Consider the following 6,000-nt stretch of genomic DNA (forward strand, 5'->3'; position numbering starts at 1 on the left):
GTTGCTTCCTGACCTGCATATAGGTTTCTCAAGAGGCAGGTTAGGTGGTCTGTATTCCCATCTCTTTCAGAATTTTCCACAGTTTATTGTGATCCACACAGTCAAAGGCTTTGGCATAGTCAGTAAAGCAGAAATAGATGTTTTTCTGGAACTCTCTTGCTCTTTCGATGATCCAGCGGATGTTGGCAATTTGATCTCTGGTTCCTCTGCCTTTTCTAAATCCAACTTGAACATCTGGAAGTTCACGGTTCACGTATTGCTGAAGCCTGGCTTGGAGAATTTTGAGCATTACTTTACTAGCATGTGAGATGAGTGCAATTGTGCAGTAGTTTGAGCATTCTTTGGCATGGCCTTTCTTTGGGATTGGAATGAAAACTGACCTTTTCCAGTCCTGTGGCCGCTGCTGAGCTTTCCAAATTTTCTGGCATATTGAGTGCAGCACTTTCACAGCACCATCCTTCAGGATTTGAAATAGCTCAACTGCGATTCCATCACCTTCTATACAAGCTAGAACCCTTTAAATGGTGTTTTCTTGACATTTTATTGTTCACCTGAAGCCTTTACTTGTCTTTCACTGGTGGGGCATGAATAAAGAATGAGGTTACCTCAGATGGGACTGGGATGGTAGTAAGCATTACAGAGAAGCTTAAAGCAGTGAGGAGAGAAGCTCAAAAATATGATACTACCTCTGTCTTGGGTGGATCTCAAATGTGTAGGTTTTTAATTTTCCAAAATCATTAAATGAAAAGGCAGCTGTTCAGAGACTCAAGGACTGTGACTGAACATGGCATTTAGCTTCAGTGAATTAGCACATAGCATCTGCCTTTTATGCTTGATGCTTCAGAAGCACTCTGAAGACTGGTAATCCATGGGTCTAAAAGACTAGAGTTGAAGACATGGATGCTTTCCTAGTTATATACACCTAATCCTATTTTATCTACCACCCACACCATGTATGGTTTAGTCAAGATTCTCTCACAGAGCAGCCTTTCAGAAGAAGAAAAAGTTATTTTTGTCAGCTGCCAAGTGGAGCAGACTGGGTGTTATATCTGTTTTCTCTCTTGGGAGTGGTCATGGGTTCTCACATGTCCCGTGAGAAACATGCCTCAGAAAACAAGTCATGCTGTGAACCAGATAGTATCACTAGAAACCCTCCCAGAAATCAATGTGAGCCTCAGCTGACCCTGCACCAATGCCCCACGTGTAGGATCCCCTGCACTGGCAGCCACAAACTTCCTGAGACTCAAACTCAAGTTCAAAACAAGAGTTATGATCACCCCTCCAAACTCCTTCTATCTGAGTTTCCTGCCCTAGGCACTGGCACCACCATCCATCCAGAAACATGGAGATCTTTCTTCATTGGTTTCTTCCCTCACCCCACATAGCAACCTTTCAACAAGTTCAGTCACTGGCCCTCTGACTTTTCTCAGATTTATTAATATCCACTTCTCTCCACCTCAGCCTCAACACCCTAGTTCAAGCAACTTCCATCTCTCTTCTGAAGAACCCTGACACTTCCCAACTGGCCAGCCACATCCATTGCCCCTCTACCCACTTTCCATCCTAGTCCATGGCAATTTTTAAAAACATATTTCTGTTGCTGTCCTGATGAAGGCTCAACAACAATATCCCACTGATCTCAGGACAAATATCAATATCTAGATTTTCTATGGCCTTTTCTCTGCCTGTGACCCTGGCCTCATCTCAGGCCATAAAACATCCTCCAAATCTTGACAAACCAGCCCTGCTGGCTTTCCTCTCATCCATGCTCTCTCTTCCCACAAGACATTGGTACCTGCTGTCCTCTCTGTCTGCAACGGAACCATCCTAACACCATACCCCCTTTTATACTGTGGCAAAATATACCTAACACAAAATTTACCATTTTAACCAATTTAAGTATATACTTTATTAGCATTTAACACTTTCACATTGTTATGCAAACATATAGAACACTTCACAAATTTGTATATCATCCTTTAACAGAGGCCATGCTAATTGTATTGTTCCAATTTTAGTCTCTGTGCTGCTGAAGTGAGCACTTTCTCCCTTTTGACTGTAAAGTTCTTTTGACTCCTCCTGCGTTTATTCAGGGAAGCCTTCCAAGGCCAAGTCCATCACAAGTCATACATCCCCTTGACTGCCCAGCACCCAGTGTGAGTTTTATGCTTGATTCCATTGATGTCTGTTCTCTCTCATTAAATATGAACTCCTTAAAGGCAGTTCTCATTGTCTAAAGGAATGCTAGGTACACAATGGAAGCTCAGTGTATCCTAGTTAAATGAATAAACAAAGAAATGCAATTCTACCTTCAGTGAAGATCATCTTTGACATTATAGAAAACTCTGTAGTTCTACATTGCCTTGAACTCCATTCCAGAGAAGGAACTTGACTTTTGAAAAACTAAAATCATTGATGAAGGGTGTTTTTTTCCCCTTTTTTCAAAGAGAAGACTTATTAATTCAGACTTTATCTTTCATAAAAGAGGAAAATACCTGATAGCCTTTATTTTTATATTAATTGAATATTTATATTTATTTTTCTGTTTTATAATTGTATTCATTTTTCTATGAGATCCTTAATTTTTTTAAATTTTTATTGGAGTAGAGTTGGCTTACAATGTTGTGTTCATTTCTGTTGTACAGCACAGTGAATCAGTTATACATATACATATATACATTCTTTTAGATTTTTTTTCCATATAACCCATTATAGAGTATTGAGTAAAGTTCCCTGTGCTATATTGAAGGTCCTTATTAGTTATCTATTTTATGTATAATAGTGTGTATATTACTTTGCCAACTAAGGTCCGTCTAGTCAAGGCTATGGTTTTTCCTGTGGTCACGTATGGATGTGAGAGTTGGACTGTGAAGAAGGCTGAGCGCCGAAGAATTGATGCTTTTGAACTGTGGTGTTGGAGAAGACTCTTGAGAGTCCCTTGGACTGCAAGGAGATCCAACCAGTCCATTCTGAAGGAGATCAGCCCTGGGATTTCTTTGGAAGGAATGATGCTAAAGCTGAAACTCCAGTACTTTGGCCACCTCATGCGAAGAGTTGACTCATTGGAAAAGACTCTGATGCTGGGAGGGATTGGGGGCAGGAGGAGAAGGGGACGACAGAGGATGAGATGGTTGGATGGTATCACGGACTCGATGGACGTGAGTCTGAATGAACTCTGGGAGTTGGTGATGGACAGGGAGGCCTGGCATGCTGGGATTCATGGGGTCGCAAAGAGTCGGACATGACTGACTGAACTGAACTGAACTGATATTGTAAATAAGTTCATTTATACTATTTCTTTTAAGAGTCCACATATAGGCAATATCATATGATATTCTTTCAACAGTAGGTTTTCCTTTGATTCTATTCATCAAGATTTCACACTTATTGAATCTACACTAAGGCCTCTGAAGGAGTTTGTAATTTACAAAAACTAATGTAAACTATAGCTTATTTTGCCAAAGCCTGAAAGATACCCATCATGATGCTGCCCCACCACATCTGCAGAGAAGTCCCCACCACTCATTGGGGCTGATAGTGGGGTCTGGACATGGCTCTCCCTGGAACCTGAGGTATGTCTGCACCCATCAAGTTCATGGAGAACTTGTCATTCCTGACTTCAAGAAGCCCTGCAATGGGCCAGACCGGGATAGATTTGAGATTTCATGAGACCAAGGATGACAGCCCTGAATTATAGAAAGAACAGCTGAAATGAACATGACCCTTCACACTTTATGGGTTGTTCATAACATCAGGAGCTCTTAGGGAGCAACATCAACAACGGCATCTTCAGTTTAAAGATGAGAGGAAAACATTCAGAGGTCAAGCAACTAGTCCAACATCCCTCAGCCAGTAGCCAGGTCAGATTTAGCATGTAGTTTTGCTGCCTAAACCCTTGCTTTATTAACTCTACTTTGCTCAATATGTCAATAACTACCACACTTTTTTCAAAGAAAAGGTCAATGCCAACAGCATCCTAGAAATGGTATAAATAAATTCCTCTGGCCACTTTGCACCATGGATGAATTCATAGAAAGTAGAAAGAAATGTGGCCTGTGCTTATAAGGCCCTTTAATGAGGAGCCGATTCATTGGAAAAGACCGTGATGCTCAGAAAGATTGAGGGCAAGAGGAGAAAGGAGTGACAGAGGATGAGATGATTGGATGACATCACTGACTCAGTGGACATGAGTTTGGGCAAACTCTGAGAGATAGTGAAGGACAGAGAAGCCTGACATGCTACCGTCCATGGGGTTGCATAGAGTCAGTCATGACTTAGTGACTGAACAACAACAATGTGCTCAAACACTTAACTTACCACTTTAATTGCATACTTTGTGGTTATTCAATAAGTGTGCTTGATTCACTGGCTGATCAAAAGTCTAGAGGTATCACATGATGATCAAGACTGCTTGTTAACACACAAAACCCTAAAAATTCTGGGTCCATGAGTTATCCCCAGGCTCTCGTTCCACTGTGTCCAGGCTTGAAGCTGTTTCCTGTCCTGGCATTCTGCAAAGTTTCACTTAATGCCGTCTGCCTCCAAGCACAGCCTCGGAGAGGCTGGGTCTGCTGGTTTTCCTCTAAATCTTGCCTGTTCCCACCCTCTTCATTGAGAACATGGTGAAAAACACACTAATCTCTTGGATCAAAGTGAGAACAAAATGCATAATTCTCCCACTGCAGGATCAGAGCATGCTTAGATAACCCTGTTGGCTTTTGGCTGAGGAGGTGTTGAAAGGGAGAGAGGCGCCTGTCATGAGGTCATGGACCAAAACCTTTGGACACTTGTCGCCTTGCCACCACCACCGATGTTCATACTTGGCCCCACTGAGCCAAAGTTTCCAGTGACCAAAAATGTCCCTCAGTCTGGCATTTCCCATCTCCCAGTTAGGTTTTCCTTTCTTCATATCTATAAATCTGCCTTTTGTCACCTCTGCCGCATGTTCCCCACAGCTCCCTATGGCCCTTTCCTCCTCTCCCCTTGGTCACAGCTCATTTTTTTTTGCATCAACTGTCAAAAATCTAACTGAAGGTCCTCCCTGATGCTTAGTGAGAAAGAATCCACCTGCCAATGCAGGAGACACAGGTTCAATCCCTGATTGGGGAAGATCTCACATGCCTTGTGGCAACTAAGCCTGTGTGCCACAACTACTGAGCCTTTGCTCTAGAGCCCAAGAGCCACAACTAAGGAACACATGTTCTACAACTACTGAAACCCCACACCCTGGAGGCCGTGTTCCACAATGGGAGAAAGCTAAGTGTAGACCCTGTAGGCTGCTACTACAGGAAGCCCACACACAGCAATGAAGAGCCAGTACAGCCAAAAATAAATAAATGAAATCTAACTGGAGCAGAATGTAAATAATTCAACTCTACTCACTCAGCAATGTATGCACACATCCCACAACCTTTTATTATCTATCTCCATCTTAGGTATTCCAAAGCTCCTTTGTTTAAAAAAGAAATCTTTCCAGGGTTCCTTCATCTCTTACTTCAGTGATATCAACTTTCTACTAAAAGACAAAATGTGATCCACTGGAGAATGGAATGGCAAACCACTCCAGTATCCTTGACTCAAGAACCCCATCAACAGTATGAAAAGTCATATTTGTGTTAAGTAATACCTTATATATAGCACTTAAAATAGGTTTTACAGTTTAGAATATAAGATATAAAGAATCTCAAACATGTCAATCATTTACAATCATGAAGTACCCTACTGAAACATAATCACTGGCCCTGAACACATATATTATCTATTACTATGTAATTACTCCAAAACGTACTGACTTAATAATAAATATCTATTATCTCTTACAGTTTATTTGAGGTAAAAGAACTTAGGGTGGTTTTGGCTCTCTGTCTCTCACAAGGTTGTAGTAGGCAAGGGCTGTCAGGATCTGATAGCTTGATGAGCTGGAAAAACAACATGCATGTTGGCCAATTCATGTGGCTGGCAGCAGATACTGGTTGTTGGTACCTAGCCTCTACCTAGATG

General features: G+C 41.7%; 1 pseudogene; it reads right to left on the bottom strand.

Annotated features, from left to right (window-relative positions):
• Positions 1 to 1,941: 1,941 nt before the first annotated feature.
• On the bottom strand, positions 1,942 to 2,042 carry LOC114113344 (U6 spliceosomal RNA; annotated as a pseudogene).
• Between the last annotated feature and the right edge of the window lie 3,958 nt (positions 2,043 to 6,000).

Source organism: Ovis aries, chromosome 2 (assembly GCF_016772045.2).
Source record: "Ovis aries strain OAR_USU_Benz2616 breed Rambouillet chromosome 2, ARS-UI_Ramb_v3.0, whole genome shotgun sequence".
NCBI classification, from domain to species: domain Eukaryota; kingdom Metazoa; phylum Chordata; class Mammalia; order Artiodactyla; family Bovidae; genus Ovis; species Ovis aries.